Raw genomic sequence first — 19,511 nt, forward strand, 5'->3', positions numbered from 1 at the left:
AATTGTGGCTCTTCCCTGCTGATCCTGGCTGAGGCCTTGGAATCCTTCATTTGACAGTGCTCCTGGCAGCCATTATTAATTGATAAGTTTAGATACAATGGATAAAACTTTCCCATTATAGGTTAAAATAAATTCCTAGGTCTCTGACCCTCCATGACCTTATAAGCTCTTTCTCAACCCACAACAGAGCAAAATTAAGACCTCTGCTGTTAGATATCTAGACACACAAGTCCATTGACACTCTGTAGGCTTCAGATTAACTTTGCTTCAAAGTGACATCCAAGCGGTTCTGTTTCAAGAATTGTTGTGCTGAAAATACCAGCTTATCCAAATGCTGTTTCCCTTTTTAGTAGCCAATTTGTACCGATGGCAAGTGTTTGTGTGGCGTGAGTTACCTGAAAATCCCCACCACACTTTTCCTACATACTGAGATATGAGGTCATGCATTATTAATTCTTCTAAGTGCAGGGAGATAGTCATTAATTCATAATTTTAATAGTTGACATACAATGTTATCCATAATTTTATTTTCTCCCTAAGTCCATAGTAAAACAGAGTAATACTGACACCTTCTATAGATCTGTCATGCATTTCAGAATCTAACTGAACTTCTGCATTATATGCTCAGGCCATGTAAACACAATCTACATCCCTTCTCCAAAACCTGAGGTTGCTCTACTGTCTCACTGGGTCCAGACTCATTGTTTGGTGCTTTATAAGCCTGTTATTAGTTGGACTTATTACTGTGCCCTCATGTCTGTTTATTTATGTTCAAGATTTTGCTCCATTTAGAGAGAACTGCTTGCTGTCTCTTTGCCCCAGAACTGGAATGAGAATGAGGCAAATGAGGAGACTGGGGTGCAAACTCTAAAGAGGCATGTTCTCAGAGTCATGCTGAGTGTCTCCTTAAATATCACACCCTATGCAGTTCATTTGCCATATTCTAGTTCTGGCTTTGCCTTGTACCATCAACTAAAACCAATTTTTATGTCTTTACTGTTTTTCAGCTCTTCAAAGCCAATTCACATGTATGATCTAATTTTATTCTCTCAGCCCTTGGAAGGGCCGATGTTATCACTTTCCCCATTCTACAAGGATGAGAAAATCTAAGTTTCAAAAAAGTTAAAGTTAAGGAGTGTCAGAGTTAGAACTTGATAGCAGGTCTTCTGAATTGGAGCAAGATATTCTTTCCAGGAGAATGAGACTTAACCTCCTTTTCTGTGCTCTATGACAAGGCATGCCTTTCTCTTCCTTCAAAATCCACACTTTAAGCTTTTCAGTTTGAATTATTTTATTTATTTCAAGATTTTTTTCCATATGCATCTGTTATTCCTCACTTGTTTTGCACATGTCTATCATAAGTTATTATCTTTTATTCTTTTGTTTTTTGGCCTGTTTCCTTAATATATAGATTAGATACTCTTGAAGTGTGAACAGTATATAATAAATAAAATGGTATATTTTTATAAAGCCTGAGCTTGTCAATGGACTTTGTGAGGGATACAGACATTTGTTTCACTGCCAAGTTTATAGATGAGGAAACTGAGTGATAAGGAATGATGATGACAGCTAACATTTGTTGAGGACATCAGGGTTGCAAGGACCATGTCAAGCAGCTAACATGCAACATTTCCATGAATTTCATAACAACTGAATGAGGTAGCTGTTGTTGGCCACCTTTTAAAAATGAGCAAATGAAGCTTTAGTGAAAATAGCAAACTGCATAAGGTCATAGCACTTGTGAATGTCAGGGCCAGGATTTAAACCCAGGTATGACTTCAGAATACACACATTGGAGTGATTAACTTAGGGCTGCAGAACCAGCAAGGGGACAAGTTGAATCCTGGGTCTGATAGTTCTGACTCCAATCTTGCTCCTTTTTCATTGTTCTCATCTGCTTCTCACTTTCACAAAATAGTATACCCATTTGATATCTTTTTATTTTAAGTGAATTGATATTATATTAAGAATAATTTTGGTCTATGTTTACTTTAGCAAGTTAAGGTCTCCTTATGTGAAATTAAAATCTAAGTAGAAACATTGTGAACCTCTATATCTGCTACTTGATAATGGAACAAATGCAGTTTCTTTGGAGCATGCAAGTGTAAAGATGGCTCAGTAGGGTGTGGTCTTCATGTCTATGCCTTGCAGGTTGAGAAGCATAACAAGGCTTGGGATAATTAAATACTGGTGGATCCCCAGGGGTATAAGGGAAATGCGTTGTGGGAAGAGTAGAGCATAGCGATGGCAAAGAAGTGGCATGGCTAATCTACCCCAGCCTTCTTTCCCGTGGAGCTCTGCAGTGGCATCGCAATGTGTTTCAGCACAGAACTACAGGCAGCCACTGTCCATTGGCCAGGATTAGCTCTAGAGAGGAAACCTATACAGCATCATCGACTGTGGAGAGGAAGAGACTTATTTCCCAAACTTGGAAGTGCTACTCATTGGATGTGGCCCTGAGCAAGTTATTTAACCTTGAAATTCAATCAGTTCACTATTCAATAAAGATAATGATAGTACCTCCTTACCAGAGTTATTGTAAGGGGTTAAAATAAGATGCATATAGCCTAAGACCTGAATCAACATTAATTATCCCTGAAAAGAAAACAGGGACAATGCCTCTTTAACTCCCCTTTGCAATTGCAAAATCATCCAGAAAATAAAAAATAATGTAGAAGACTCCAATATTCCCCCCAATTAAAAAAAAAAATTCTGATCTTAATCGGGATAATTCTAAGTTTTCAGAGAATTTTTTTTCTTTTTAAATGTGTGAGGCCATCAGTTCGTGGGATTTGGCATCAACCAGACCTAGGTTTGAGTTACAGTTCTGTCATTTACTTGGTAACTAAGAGTAAATTGCTTAACTTTCCTGAGCTTCATCTTCCTTATCTATAAAACAGGGATATAACATTACCTATACCACAAAATTATTATGAGATTAAAAACCGGCAAAGCATATATGCCATAAATCACTTGGTAAATATTCATTGTAATCATTCCTTCAAGGCAGGTCCCTAAGGGGCACCTGCGCACATTCCAGTGAAAGGAGACATCTGGCCATGACACTGCACTTTGAGCTTGCCCTGTTTAGTGTGGCCATTGTGCTCGCTGCTGTTTGCCTAACGCTGATGAAGTTACTTAGTTCTTGTCCTTGACTACTTCCTGGCCCTTGTGCAATATCTCCTGATTTGAGGCTGGATTCTACAGATCATGTAACTGGTCACAGCAGAAGTAGTTATGCTTTAACTCCCTTTTGTATTCAGTGCTATGAACTATCAAGTGGAAAGAGACTGAAGGGACAGGGGGTCAGGGTGAGGGAATATCAGGGATCCTGCTCTACCTGATCTTTTGCATTTGATTCAATAATTATTGATTACCTACCATAGGCCAAGCTTCGAGGGTATAAACAGGACATGCCCCTTGCCTCAGGGAGCTCCGAGCTTGGTGATGCAGTGAGAATCAGTTTTCACTTTTACGAACAGTTACACAAAAACTAAGTTAGGTATAATGAGAGATTCCTTCAAAAAATGTGTGTAAGTATGCATGTGCCAACTTGAAGGAGAATACAAGTATGTTTACTCAAAAGATCCATTTGAACTTAAAAAAAGAAAATGTATTTTTCTTTAAAGAAAAACAGAACTAAAAGCTATCAAGACTCCTGCAGACCTTAATATGTGTGTATAATTTTATTAAATATATATGAAAATTTTTGTCATGCACATGTATACATACTATAAACGTAGAGCTCAGTGAATTTTCACAAACTGGACACACTTATGTAAACAGTATACAGATTAAGAAACAAAATCTTACTGGACCCCATCAGGTCCCTTCTAGTCACTGCCCCCAGGAGAACCAATATCTTGTATTCTAATAGCATAAAATACATTTTTATATCTTTGTACTTTCTATTAATAGAAGCATGTAGTGTGGTATGTAGATTTTTAAAACATTTTTCTGTCAAACTTTAGTTTATTATTTGGTGCTTCTTTATTAATCTAAACCATCAAAGTTTGATCTACTGTGAAACATAGACTTGGAATAAAGTATTCTGAGGCTTGTGTAAAAATTGCCAACTCTTTCTGCACAGGATGATGCCTTTGTGCCTGGATCTTGGAAGTTATACTTCAGAATGTGAACTCATTCCATAGAAAATGGTTTAATTTATTGAAGGCCAGGTACTTGCTTCCCAGCAACACAGCTTAAGTAAATGCCCGACTCAGACAGTCAACATTACTGTCTCAAAAATCTTTCATTCTGACATATTATCACACATTTGTCATTAGGGAGCTGCATACCCACATATGTCCATAAATATTTGGTCTTAGTAGACCCAGGTTGACCTGCTTGAGAATCAGAAGGAAAAAAAAATCTTATCTCTGTCCTTGGAAAAGGTACAATTAAATGAAGGGAAAGTTTGAATGTGGCCTCTGAGAAACTTTGTTTCCCTGAAAACAAAATCATTTTGCTCTAGTCAATCAATAACTCTGCCTGGTAAATGTGAATCTTAGGCTCAGAAAGAGGTTATCAGCCATAACATTTCTTAACACTTTCATAATGTTATCAGAAATTAAAAGGTAACATTTATCAAATATTTACAAGTTGTGTGGGACACAGCACAGTGTAAACATATGAATCTGATAATATCCAAGCTGCAGTTTTAAAACAGGTCCAAAAAAATCTCAAAAATGTTTGCTCTTCAATGATGCATTCTCCATCATGTAAAAATTTAACTATTGAGATGCTCTAATGACACAAAGAATGGGTCACATAAGGAGGAAGGTATCTCAGGTGAAAGGTCAATATCAACACAGATGAAAGAGATTGCATTAAGCAGCTTATGCCAACCAGGAAGGACACACATTTTCTAAATGAACATAGGAAAAAAAACTATTACATAATGGAAAATGTGAGACAAATATTAGTTACTTCAGTTGACTACACATGAAAGGTATGTACAAAAACACACAAAAAATAAGTCTTTCATCATCCTGTGGTCACTTACATTCTCCTTTTTGCTGTCTGTGGTAGCATTTCTCCAGGTTCTATGGGGGAAGAAACTTCATTCATCTTTCTCTTTCCCCAGTCCCCTGGGCGCTTTGCCTTTGTATAGGGCTCATCCAGTCTAGAGCCTCCATTGCCACCTCCCTCGTAGTGGATCCTCTATTCTATTAATTAAAGACGGTCAAGAGAAAAAGGAGGAAGGTGCAGGGAGGAGGAGAAGGTTGAGGAAGAAGAGAGAAGCATAAGCTGGGAGGCAACAATCTTCAAGAAGAAAAAAAGGTCTTTAACTGGCAAAGGAAAGTCACAAAGCCCCAGTGCCCCAGTCCCTACACTCCCCCTCCTCCTGGTGAATTTGATGGCCCTGAACACTGCCATTCAGTCCTAACCCATGTCCTGTGTACTGCTGCTCTCTCCACAGTCTTTCACCTCTAGGCCACATGCAATGACTGGAGCTTGGGCAGAACTGCAGTGGGGTTCACTTGGAAAGTAAGGAGTAGATGGAATGGTCTGAGTGGTTTAGAACAATGAGATAGCACTTTCCAAAACAGAGAATTTCTTAAAGTAGATTTTGTTGGTAGTGTATTTGTTTCTTCGTTTTCGGAGTTGAAAGCGTTTACCTTGCGAATTTTTTAGCCCTTTAAATCTGAGAACTGTACTTAATTCTATGGTGATGGTGGGTGGCAGCTGGAAATTCAAGGCTGCATTGCAAGGGTAACTGGAAATAAAGCCCAGATTGCCTTACAAAAATAGAACTCAAGAAAATGTTTCTTCTTAAAATATAATGAGTGAAGTTTTTTATCAAATATGAGAAGAGGAATTTGAGGGGCAAAGAGAACCAGAATTTGAATGTCATGAGACATGAAGCTTCCACAGAACAGGTATATGTGCATTTTTCATTTCAGCATTTTGCTGTGTGTTAAATACTGCAAGTTGTACAATGTAATTATTTTTATTTATGTGTATGACAAATTAATGAAATAAAGAACATCATAAGTTTTTAAAATTAGGCTGTAGGATGTATATCAGCTACCACTTCATTAAATTGGGCCTTTAATGGATATTCACCCTGTGAATATGAGTGGGGAAAAGGAGAGCCTTATAACTAATTGACTTCCTGCCCCAGGCATCCAAACATCTTTCTGCAACTCTGGATTTGTCCCTCCAGGATACTACTGCCAAAATGATCAACACAAGTTCCCAAAATAACAATTTATTCTTCCCAGAGGACATTGTGCCCCCAGTCTCCTGGCCAGATGAATTGGCACAATTACATCCTTCTCTCTTGCTTTCCCCCTCAGGATATCCTAGGTGTCAGGGCTTTACATGTTGCGATGATTCAGAGCAAAAAATCTGCTAAGAGGGAAGACAGTGCTACAAGCATCTTCTTAGATTCCTAGGTCCAAACTGATGGAGCGAAACACAAATCCTCCATTGGTTTCTTTCCTTCAAAACTTCACTGCCCCTCAGGCACATGCACAGATCAAGTGGAGAGCTAAATCCTTTCCTGAGTCCTGACACAAATATGTTGGCATTAACCAACAAAGGCCCCAAACTAACCAATTTCAAGCCTTTTTTTCCATCTTTCCCTCCCGCCACCAAGAGTTAGTGACATAAAGATCATTGCACAAATGCCAGTTTAATCTGCTGAGCTATATTTCTCTCTCTGAAGCAGTCTAATAGAGAGGAAAATATACATTCATTTCTGCTTTAGGAAATACAACTCTGGTTAACAAGGTTTCTTGATGATTACCTCTTATTTGCTTTGCCTTTTTTACCTTAATACTCTCTTCTCTCAGTACTTTTCTTTAGTCAGAGCTGGTTTTTATAAAATATTCCTTTCGCTCATTTTTGTTTCTGAATCAGACTCAGTGAGCTCTCTATGAACAAACCCTTTCATCAGGAAACCCCACAGCTCACACTGAGGATATTGGGGAACAGGTCTGCAACTGTTGCAAAAGCTTTTCTCCATGTAAATAAGCTCCAGGTGAGGCTCTTAACAAAGAGCTGGGAAGTTGAAAGGGGAAGGTGGTCATTTCCTCAGACAGAGGCCCACATCCCATCCCCCTTTGGGTCCCCACTGTCGTGTATTAGGATGAGTGACTCTAGCCCCACTCACAGGTAGCCACTTGACCAGTGCTTCAGACCATCAAGAGCTTCCTGCTACAGAATTATTCACCACCACTATTTAACTGCCATTTAAAAAAGATAATGCTGTTACTTGATGGGAGAAGGTGTGGGGAGAGGAAAACGGTCATTCCCAATGAAAGTGGAAAAGAGGTATTTACATAAGAACTTCTCAGTTGTTCTTTAAGTCTGAAATCATTCACAGAATTTTGCAACAAAACACAGAAATAGGTTGTATCTACTCACTGCCCATTTCATATTTGGGATACTTACCGGCAGAGACAGACATAGCTTTCCATTAAACTTTAAATTTTAATGAGGATTAATTAGTTAAAAGGATTGCCCTCATGTGCCATTTGCTCATTTGTTCATTCGGTCAAGCAATATTAATTATTGAGTGCCAACTACCTGCCAGGTGTGGTGGTAGGTACTGGGGAAACAACAGAGAGCCAAACCAGCCACCTCTATCATTCTGTGTAGGTGATAAAAGAGACATTAATCAACTAATCACACAAATAAATATAAAATTACTAAGCCCTCCAAGGAGAGGGACATGGGACTATGTAAACCTATAATAGGGTTATTTGGCCTAGTCAGGAGGTCAACAAATACTTACCTGAGGAAGTGTCAATTGAGCTTGGATGTGAAGGAGGAGTAGTACTTGAGGAAATGGAGGTGTGGCTGAATTGGAGAGAGTGAGGATGGATGGGAGGTAAGGTAAAGCAGAAACAGACCTTAAGGGACAGGATCATGCAAACCCTCATTAAGTGTCATGTGAATGCTTGGAGTTTATCCTAAGAACAATGGAAAGCCACTGAAAGGTTTTACACAGAAGAAATGATATGATTGATATGATATGATATGATATGATGACATGACATATGAGATGATATGATATGATGAGATGACATGACATATGATATGATATGGTGAGATGACATGACATATGAGATGAGTTGATGTGCTGTGATGTAATATGAGCAGGTTGGATTTCTCTGGCTGCAGAGTGTTGGTGGTGGTAAGAACAGACTATCAATAGGCTGAAAGAGACCAGAAAGCTGACTGGTAGAGGTTATTTCATTCAGAAATATTTACACATTAATTAAATCAGTCTGATCCTTATGAGGTAAATCAGACCCTGATTTTTGTCTGACACACCATGTAATTCTTCTACTGGGGCCTATTCACCTTTTCCTGCTCCCCTACTAAGAGCCCCTTCCCTCCATTTATTCAACAGAGCATTTGTTTCTGCCACTTATAAACCAAGATCACTTAGCCAACCTATCTCAGAATCTTTATTTGTAAAAGGGCTAAGTATAGTCCCCTGGCTTTCCTCATCATGTTAGTTACTATGAGTATAATCTGAAGTAACAGGTGAGAAAGTGCCTTGTACACTAGAATACATGAGATCAGTGTAGGTTGGCATTATTGTAATGCTCCTGATTCCGTGTGATGTCCCTCTTCTCCGAGTGTTGGTCTGAATATTTTGGCTAGAAAAAAAATTCAGATGATTTAATTAGGATACTCATCAAATTCCTAGTCAAGGCAATAATTAATGCAGAAATAAAAGGACAAAACAGAGGCAGGGCTAGAGAAGGAATTGGGGTGACTTCACAGTCATAGCCTCAGGTCTCTGGATGTGATTAGGCTGTACTCCAATCATTTACCAAGGTGAAAAGGTATATATGACAGCAGCCGGTGGGGCTCATGCCCTCAGAATGGATCCTGTTACAACTATGGTGAACTAGAAAGTCCCTAAGAACAAAGGGATGACCTCATACTTCCTTGTGGAACACTTGCAGGGAAGAGCCTCTAGTCTCCCCAGAAGGACAAACAGAGCTCTGCTTACACCCCAACTTCTGTTTTTGCAAGCAGGTTCACGCTTTGATCAAACAAGCCTAATGTACCAGGGAATGTCCATGAAGGGATAGGGGTAGGAAGCAGAAGAGCCAGGAGAGAGAAGAAAATGAAAGTATATTAAACTCATAAAGAGGCTTTCCATCCAAATTCTGTGAAAGACCAAGCTTCTGTAGGAATCAGAGCGTCTCAGTTATCTCTGGTCTCTGTCCTCTTGCCCTTTCCTCATGAAATTTTGAGAGTCTCTGATGACTTTTGGGGTGGAAAGAGAGCTACTCATGTTCTGGGGAAGGGGCAGGCAGTCATGAGCTTGTGCAGAGGAGGAAGGGGAAAAGAGGGAAGGTGTTAGGGGCACCCCTTCATCTGTGAGCATTGCCTCCAGTGCTCTGAGGATCATTTCTAACTTTATAACACTTTAGGTCTCTCCTATGGTCGTTTCAAATGATATTTGAAAAGTTCTCCCCAAACAAAGTAGAGTGAATTCTAATGTATGCTAACCCTGTCTAGATATCTCTATTGTCTCCTGGTAAGGTAGTAGTCCCTGGGGAATGTTGTGAGGAGATGCTCAAGGAATCCAATCATGCTTATAGGAAGTTTCAATTTGAGGGCAGAGAAGGCTTTTAAGGTCTGAGAAGGTAGGATCTGAGAATCCCACTTCCTGTTTCCCAAAGAGCCTTCAGGATTATGTGTTTGTGACTGTGTGACTGTGTGTGTGTGTGTGTGCACATGTGTGGCAGGGAGGGGGGTTTCGCATGTACCTTCGTAAGAGGTGAAGTCAGGGTAGCTGAGGGATCTAATGGAAGTTTGGTGGTCCATTAAATTCAATAAACTTTCACTGACGTGGGTGCAGTTTGAGATAGTCTTGAAGACTATAGGAGGCTGATAGTCTTGAGGACTTAGGAGGCTGTTGGGAATTGGCAAGACTTTGCAAATAGCTGGAGGAAGAAAATGAAATGTGAAAATGCAGAACTTAGACCAAAAAAATATAGTCAGTCAGGATGACTATACATTTCTGAGCTGTTTTAGAGGAAAAATAAGACTGGAGAGCTTGAGTATAGCCAAATTATAGAGGATTTACAGAAATCCAGCCAGAAAAGGTGGGAGGACCATTTACTCAGTCATTCTGGAAGTACTTATTGCATGTCACTATGTGCCAGACACAGTTCTAGGTGCTTGAGGTACATCAGGGAACAAAATAGATGAACATTCCTGCCTTTATGGGTTTTACATTCTAGGGATGACAATCCACTATTGTCTGCCATTGACTTAATGTTCATGAAATAATTTAATCTTTACAACAACCCCATGAGATTGGTACTAGTATTAACCTGCTTTTACAGGTAGGAAAATTGAGGCACAAGGAGGTTAAGCATATTGCCCAAGGTCACACAGCTAGTAAATGTCTAGAGTTGCTCTTAACTACTGGATTACACTAGTTGCAAGAGCTTAAGAAGGAGAATTTCAAGGTGGTATGTTTCGGAGGGTGGCAGTGAAGAGTCAGCAATTGCAAGATTATACCATCATAAAATACCATAGACTAGGTGGCTTAAATGACAGACATTTATTTCTACAGTCCTGGAGGCTGGAAGCCTGAGATAGGGTGCCAGTATGGTCACATTCTGTTGAGGGCTCTCTTTCTGGCTTGTAGGTGTTCTCACATGTTCTTTCCTTGGTGCACATACAGGAAGAAGGAGAGATCTCTCTCTCCTAGAGGGGTAGAATAGGGAGGGTGGGAGGGAGGGAGACGCAAGAGGGAAGAGATATGGGAACATATGTATATGTATAACTGATTCACTTTGTTATAAAGCAGAAACTAACACACCATTGTAAAACAATTATACTCCAATAAAGATGTTAAAAAAAAAAAAAACAGGTACCATGAACTTCTGCACCACTCATCTGGGTGGACCAACTGAGATAGCAGTTACGAAAAGGTTTTCCAATGTGGAAAATTCTCTTCCCACTGCAGAAATGATTACAATAAAATGTTACTCACTGGTGGAAAAAAAAAAAAAAGAACACATAACTAAAATAGTCAAACTCATACAAGCAGAGAGTGGAATGGTGGTTGCCAGGGGTTGGGAGGAGGGGGAAAGAGGGAGGTATTAGTTAAAGGGTGCAAGATTTTAGTCATGCAAGATGAATAAGTCCTAGAGATCTACTGTGCAGTGTAGTGCCTATAGTTTACAATATTGTATTGTATACTTAACACTTTGCTAAGAGAGTAGATCTTGTGGTAAGTGTTTTCTTCCTCTTCTTATAAAGCAACCAATTCTATTGGGTTAGGAAACCACCCTTATGATTTTATTTATCCTTAGTTACTGCTAAAAGCCTTATCTCCAAATACAGTCACATTGAGGGTTAGGGCTTCAACATATGAACTGGGGATGGGGACTAACTCAGTCCAACATTAAGTTTCGTATAATTCTCCAGTAATTGTTCATGCTTGCTACCTGCATGTGTTTTCTCATTCTTAGCTCTAGGAGGTGGGCAATATTCTCCCCATTCTATGGATTGTGGAAAATGAAGTTTCAAGAATTTAAAGAAGTTTTCTAACCACTCCTATACTTGTTAGTGGCCCCTAACTTGAAAGCCCAGGTCCACTTTCTCTGTCCCATACCACACTGCCTGACTGCTGCCCACACCTCAGGCTTAGTGCCTGGCCAAGTCCTGAAGGCTCTGGGGCCCCTGGAGAAGGGGGTCTCAGGGCATAGGAGGATCCTCCTGTGTAGGCTGAGACCCCATGGCAGGCAGAGGCCTGGCAGAGCTTCCTGGGTGCTGGGAAATAACTCTCTGCCTGGGGAACCCAGTCTGGAGAGGAGATGCAGAGAAGCAGGGTTTTAGTGGAGAATGTCTCTAAGTCAGTTTAAGAAAGATTTTTTTGTTTTGTTTTGTTTTTTGTTTTTATTTTTTTTATTTTTTTGTGGTACTCAGTCCTCTCACTGCTGTGGCCTCTCCCGCTGTGGAGCACAGGCTCCGGACGCGCAGGCCCAGTGGCCACGGCCCACGGGCCCAGCCGCTCCGCGGCACGCGGGATCCTCCCAGACCAGGGCACGAACCCATGTCCCCTGCATCGGCAGGCAGACCCTCAACCACTGCGCCACCAGGGAAGCCCCTGTTTTGTTTTATTTTAAAGAAACTTTAGGGGGAAAATGGTAGAGAATTTTCCAGTGTAGAATTACTTAATTGTTTGGGGAAATTAAAATGTGTTGTCTACACAAAGAAATCTGAACCTCCTTTTCTCATAGCCACTTTTCACGGGCTTGCTTTTTAAAATGTCTTTGTACTATCATTCATTTCCTCATAGTGTGCTATGATCTTGGCTCTGTGTAAGGGCTGAGGAAAATATGCTTGAAATTGCTGTGACAAGTTTCTGGAAAGTGTCATGAAAGAGGAGTCTGTGGCTAAAAGTATGAGAATGCATTGGTTGAATGGTTTATTAAGTACACTTTCATCTTTCCGTCCCATCTATCTGGTTTTCTAGGTAGAGCTATGCAAGGTTGGGATGCCTAGGAAATGACTTTCCCTTCAGGTGACAAGAAGTGAGCACTAAGGGCATTCTATCACTTGGATCTTATGTACCAACAGCTCTGTGGGAAAGGTAAATCAAAGTGGGAGCTAAATTCAACAGCTTATATTTGAACAAGTTAATGTGTTTTCTCTTAAACTCGTAATAAGTAACACAGAAACATGAGTTTGATACGAGATGTCTATTATTAGTGAGCTAATATTTGTCTCCCGAAACTCTATAGCTCATCTTTGCTTTCAAACCTGCTCAGATCCTACATTTATTTAAGTAGCTTCTCTGCACTTGGAGGATTCACATATGTTAAATAATTTAATCTTCACACTGACCCACTAAGATGTGGTTATGTCCATGTTAAAAGTGAGGAAACTGAGGCTCAGAGAAAGGAATGATGCATGCCAGTTTTATCTCCTGTAAGTTCACTGAGGTCTGTGCCTACATATGTTCATCATATCTCCAGGGTTCAGTGAAGTATCTGCTACACAGTAGATGCTTAGTGTTTTTTGTATATTGTACCCATTGCTGGTTGCCTTATGAATTCAATATCAGTTGCTTCCCAGCTGCCAATCACTGCTGGATAATAAGAAACTGTAGTAGTCAGGGATATGCAGAGACACAGAAACATATATATATTTATATAGGAATTTATAGTAAATAAATAAGTATATATTTATATAGGAATTGGCTTACTTGATTATGGAGGCTGAGAAGTCCCACCATCTGCTGTTTGCAAGCTGGAAAACCAGGCAGGCCGGTGGTGTGATTCAGTCCAACCCCCAAGTCCTGACAACCAGGAAACTGAAAGAGATGGATATCGCAGCTCGAAAACAGAGAAAGTAAGTTCACCATCCCTCCACTTTTTGTTCTATTCCAGTGGTCGATGGATTGTATGATTGCCACCCACACTGGGTAAGGCCATCTGCTTTACTCAGTTCATGAATTCAAATGCTAACCTCTTCTGGAAACACCCTCAGACATGCCCAGAAATAATGTTTTACCAGCTATCTAGACATTACTTAGCCCAATCAAATTGACACATAAAATTATACATCACAGTACCATTGCCTCATCGCCTTCGGAGTCTGAGGGTGTGTACTCTAAAGGATGATGGAGAGAGGTACCCAATTCTCCACCAAAATACAAAATTCCAAAGGGCTTCTTTCGTTGAAATCACAACAGCCCTGCCTCTGACTTATGGATAATGGAACCTTCAATTTACTGCTAAAATACCTCAAAGAAACAAGAGGGTAGATTTCAGGTGGCTTCAGATGAAATCCAGATCAGTAATAGCCATTCTATCACCCAGAACCTGGCTGGTGCCCACGCTACCAGCACAAGTCTTTGGCTTCCCAAGTTCTCTGTTTTCCTGCAATCCAGGACTTAGTCACACTGCATTATAATTACTTGACTAAAGTACATTCTTGTTTCTCTGATTTCATTTGACATAAGTGATAGGTAAAAGGTTGATTTGATTAGCAAAAAATAAGGAAGAAGCTGCCTATTCCAGTAAAATGCACTTAGCACTGTAAAATAGTGTTTTGTTTTTCCCTCACCTCTCACCTCTTCTTGGTTCCCTACAGTGACTGTAACATTGCTCAGCTTGTCTGCCCCATGTCTCTCTTTCCTAATAGTAATGGACGGATAGTTCTTGAGAGTGAGGGGACTTTTTGCTAAAGGTACTGATATCACTCTTGCACCACAAGAGCTCTCATTTCTTATTATTTTATTATTATTTTAAAAATACATGGCTTGATTTTTTTTTTTTTTTTTTTTTTTTTAAAAAAGGGGCCTTCTCACCAGTCAAGTACTCACAGCCTTAGATACTTGCAGATTTTTTTTTTTTTTTTTTTTTTTTTTACAAAAGTGGTAGGGGAAGAGTGGCAAATGTTGAGGGGAGAGAAAAGTGTAACGTGATATTATCTTACATAGAAAACTGCATTTTGGGTATCAGAAGCTGACAGGGAAAAACACACAGACATTCATGGCAAAAGACTTGATGGAAGCCTAGGGAACTAATCCTGATGCTTATTTATTTTCTTTTTAATGGGATGTCAGTTCTGAAGAATAAACAGTCTTCCCTGAATCCAGTTATAAGCACTTAATTGTCTAGATAAGTACAAAAGAGAAATACTGTGTGCTGTGTCCCATAAGTCATCTTCATAGCCTTTCAGGTAAACTACCAAGGATTTTTACTGTTCAACTCCGTGGAGCACAAACTGGTAAACTGATCATGGCGAGTGAAGCAGTCTAGAGCTGACACCCCAAATTTAGTCTTAATCTGAAATGGCAACATCAATTACCTGAAAAAGTGCCACAGGAGGGAATGCCCACGAAAAGGACAGCATGTATCAGATTTTTCAATGAAAGCAACATTTTAGGGAATTGGCCTAAATCATTTAAAGAGGTTTCCTTTTTGAAATTGTACCAGTTAGTAAAATTGAAATCAGTGATCAAGGTGGCTTCAAGTTCTAGTCCAGACTGAAAATCTGAAGAATGGGGCTCAGAACCAAATGTATATGTGGACATGAGTTTGTATTTTTGAGCTACTTTATCAGCAGCATCTGGAAAACAGGAATACACCTTGGTTAGACTCTTAGATTCTTCTGGACTCTGTCTGATCCAATTCATATCTTTATAAATTATTTTTCCCTTTTTTAAAGTGACCATTATGTGCCAGGCATTGTATCCAAGGGCTAAGGCCATAGAGATGATGCAGTCCTTCCCAGCCAGGAACTCACAGTCCACTGGAAAAATAACATCCCAATTTCTCTTGTCCAATTCTCCTTTATCACACTCCTTTAGAAGTCCCTAGCTCTGGTTAAATCCAACCCTCCTCTTACTCTGTGACTACCTGCACAAAATGGAAACTCGGGGGGAACACAAATTCAGACTACCTGATTTCACTTTAAATTCAGTCTTTAAGTTTATATACATGCTTAGTGCCACCCAGCAACACTTCTATGCTTCCCTAGTACATTATTTCTCTCCTACGTTACTGCTTCATGCCTTCTCCTCTTTCCTAAAGCTTCAAACCTTTCCTCTCCTCACACTCTTAATGTTAACCTGGCTTCCTGTTTTACTGAGGGGGCAGAGCAATCAGCGTAGCACTTCTACTTCATATCTATCCACCTACTTGCATTTGAATCCATATTCTCCATATTCCTTCCTGTTACTCCATTTGAACTGTCCTTGCCCCTGGCTAAGTCAAAATCCTCCATTTGTGCATGGCACTTCATCCCTTCCTGTCTCTTCAAAGGCTTCACTACAGTTACTGTTCTGTATCATCACAATTTTCCAACCTACTTATTTCTATCAGCATATAAATGTGCTCTTATTTCTCTCAATTTTAAAAAAAGCCTGACACTTTCTTTGTCTTTTGTGCTGTCTTTTCCACCTAAACCTTAGTTTCTCTGTTCTCCTTTAGTTGATGCTTTTGATTCCTTTCTTCCCATTCTTGTACCCACTCCATTCAAGCTTTTGCCCCAACTATTTAACTGAAAATACTTTAGACAGGGTCTCTTATGACTTCCATGGGGCTAAATCCAACTTTCAATTCTATATTACAATAACTTTATCTATCAGTGGCTTCCATAGGCTGTCTACAAAGATGGCCACCAAGAATTCTTCCCAGTCCAGAACACTTGTGTTATGCCTCTCATCAAAATGTTAAGCCTGTTTCCCTGGTGGGGACTTGTGACTTGTTTTGACCAAAAGAATACATTGGAAGTAATGTTGTGTCAATTCCAAGCCTAGGACTGCTCTCTCTCTCTCTCTCTGATCTATACCTATATCTATACCTACACTTATATCTATATCTAAGTCTATCTATATCCATATCCTTTAAAACATTCCTAGTGCCTCACACCTAATACATTATAGTGTATGCTCAATAAATAACTACTAATAAATACACAGGTATTAGAATTTCAAGAAGAGCCTTAAAGAATGAATAGGAAGTCAGGATGAAAGAAGATGAGAAGTGAAAACAGAAAAGCATCAAAATTCACAGAATATTTGGCAAGTCAAGCGATCTTTGTATCTTAAATATTAAGATGGGAAGGAAGAAATGATGAAATTTGGGTCAGATTATGAACAGTCTTGAAATCCATGCACTTTCTAAGTGCAGACACCTGTCACTCCATTGTTCCAGGATCTACAAAAGCTCTACCCAATTTTCTACCCCATTCAGTCCTTACCTTTACTCTCCGACTTTCCTTCTGTGTTTTACTTTCCAGTTAGGTGAAACTGCTTACTGGGCCATGAACACACTGTGCTCTTCTATTGGTACCATCTTCCGGTCATGATGCCCTTACTACTCTTGTCCCCTGTATAAATTGTATTTACTCTTCAAGATCTTGCTTAGGCCCTAGAGGACCCAAGAATCCTTTACCAGTCACTTCAGCCCAGATTTTTCTCCGTTCTCTCAGCTCCTTTTAAAAGTATGGTTAATACAACATGGTATGGCACTGGATTGTTTTCTGTACATCTTATATATGTTCAGTCTTAAAATCCAAGTATTTAATAATCTTCTTGAGGGAAGAATCTACATCTTATGATGCATTCTGTAAATTTTTGCAGTCTTAATATAGCTAGAAAGGCAGTGGTTGTGAGCTGTTTAAGTAGGATGCACCCAGGTTGCCTGCTGTCAAAGGTTGGGGTGGGGGTGTGACAGAGGGAGATCCTGGTAGTATCAATGGTGCCCATGACTTATGTATAAGGACATAACAGTTCTATTCTGAGAACTGTTCTAAGCGTCCCCTACCAAAAGAGCAGAGTGTACCCTCCACCCCTTCCCACCCTCAGGTCTCCACAGGGCAGCAAACATATAGAAATGGAGATCGCAAAATGCAAAGATGGAAAATGGAATTGTATCACTGGATAAACAGGGAAATGAGGTTTCTGGTGTTGACATTCTTCTATCCTTCTGTTTTAGTATCATGAATTGTGGGTAGAAACAGGGCTGTGGAATAACTAAAAATCTATTTAAAATATGAACCAGGCACAATTGCTGAAAGAAAGGCTAAGAATTCTCTGCAATTGCCATGAAGTGCAGAATGGCATGAAACAAAATCAAAGAATTCAGAACGAGCAGACAATGTAAAACTTTAATAATAAAAGAAAATACAAAATGGTTTCACTGATTTCTTACTGAGGAAAGTTAATACCACACTGTCCATTATAACATTATGACAGATATAACTCCAATGGAGATTCCTTTCTTGCAAATGGTTCACATATTCCTTAAGTTTGAACAACGATGGTGTCATGGAAAAGACTTGGAAACCAGAGTCAGAGAACCTGGCCTCAGGTCCTATCTCTACCTATTGCTAACTGCTCATTTAGTCATTAATGTATACATTCAATCATCACAACAAAACTTTTTGAAAAATTTACTTATATTCTAGTCTCTATGTGAGCATAAACAACTGTCTTAAACCTTTGTGACTCAGATTATTCATATGCAAAATGGGGATGGCATTTCCTATGCCGACAACCTTGTAAGGTCTACAGAGAATCAGATGAGAGAGTGTAAAAAGGAACTGAACTATGGAGGTATCTTTTCTTTTTTTCTAAAAAATGAACATAAATTCATTTAACTTATTTAAACTGGGTCTAAAGAATGTGGTAATTATCTTGACATTACTACCGCAGACTCCATCTTTTGATCTTCTCAGCTACTACTGAAACTCTGAGCAGCACTCTGGCATCACCCTGAGTGCTCTCAGCACTCCATATGTGGTTCAGTTTTACTTGAAACCTGTCAAATATCAGTTGGAATTAGTCTGATTCCATTGATCCCATTAGTGAAATAGAAAATATCAGATTTAGAATCTATCACATGAAAAGAAAAAAGATCTGTTGTTCATAAATGGGTCCAGACAGTAATAAAGAAGGCTGCAGTGACTGCTCCTTGGTACAGATGCTGCCTCTTGTCTTTCCAAAAGCCTTGCTTCATCAATGTCAATGTGTCCAGGTGGATTCAGAGTGCACCTTGCACTGGTGCAACATTTGCCATGCTTTATGAAGATGCCTCCCAGTTCCTTACCTTCAGGCAAAGAGGCATGTCTTTTTTTTTTTTTTTTTTTTTTGAGATCACTGCCATAGAACAGAATAAAGAAAAAAGAATGAAAAAAAAAATGAAGACAGTTTAAGAGACCTCTGGGACAACAACATTTGCATTACAGAGGTCCCAGAAGGAGAAGAGAGAGAAAGGACCTGAGAAAATATTTGAAGATATAATAGCTGAAAATTTCCCTAACATGTGAAAGGAATCAGTCACCCAAGTCCAGAAGCACAGAGAGTCCCAGGAAGGATAAACGCAAGGAGGAACATGCCAAGACACATAGTAATCAAATTTACAAAAATTAAAAACAAATAAAAAATATTAAAAGCAACAAGGGAAAAGCAATAAAAAATATACAAGGAAACTCCATAAGGTTATCAAATGATTTCTCAGCAGAAACTCTGCAGGCCATAAGGGAGTGGCATGATATATTTAAAGTGATAAAAGGGAAGAAACTACAACCAAGAATGCTGTACCAAGCAAGGCTCTCAATCAGATTTGATGGAGAAATAAAAAAAACTTACAAATAAGCAAAAGCTAAGAGAATTCAGCATGACCAGACCAGCTTCACAACAGTCGCTAAAGGAAACTCTCTAAGCAGAAAAGAAAAGGCCACAACTAGAACAAGAAAACTACGAATGGAAAAGGTCACTGGTAAAGGCAAACATACAGCAAATGTTGGAAATCATCCTCGTAAAAATATGATATCAAAACTGGCAATTGTGAGAACAGGAGAGCACAAATGCAAGATATTGGAAATGCATTTGAAAGTAAAAGACCAGCAACTTAAAACAATCTTGTTTATATACAGACTGATACATCAAAACCTCATGGTAACTGCAAACTGAAAATCTACAAAAGATACACATACAAAAAAGAAAAAGGAATCCAAACACAACACTAAAGTTAGTCATCAAATCACAAGAAAAGAGAAGA

Source organism: Lipotes vexillifer, unplaced genomic scaffold, assembly GCF_000442215.2.
Source record: "Lipotes vexillifer unplaced genomic scaffold, Lipotes_vexillifer_v1.1 scaffold283, whole genome shotgun sequence".
In the NCBI taxonomy this organism is placed as follows: Eukaryota; Metazoa; Chordata; class Mammalia; order Artiodactyla; family Lipotidae; genus Lipotes; species Lipotes vexillifer.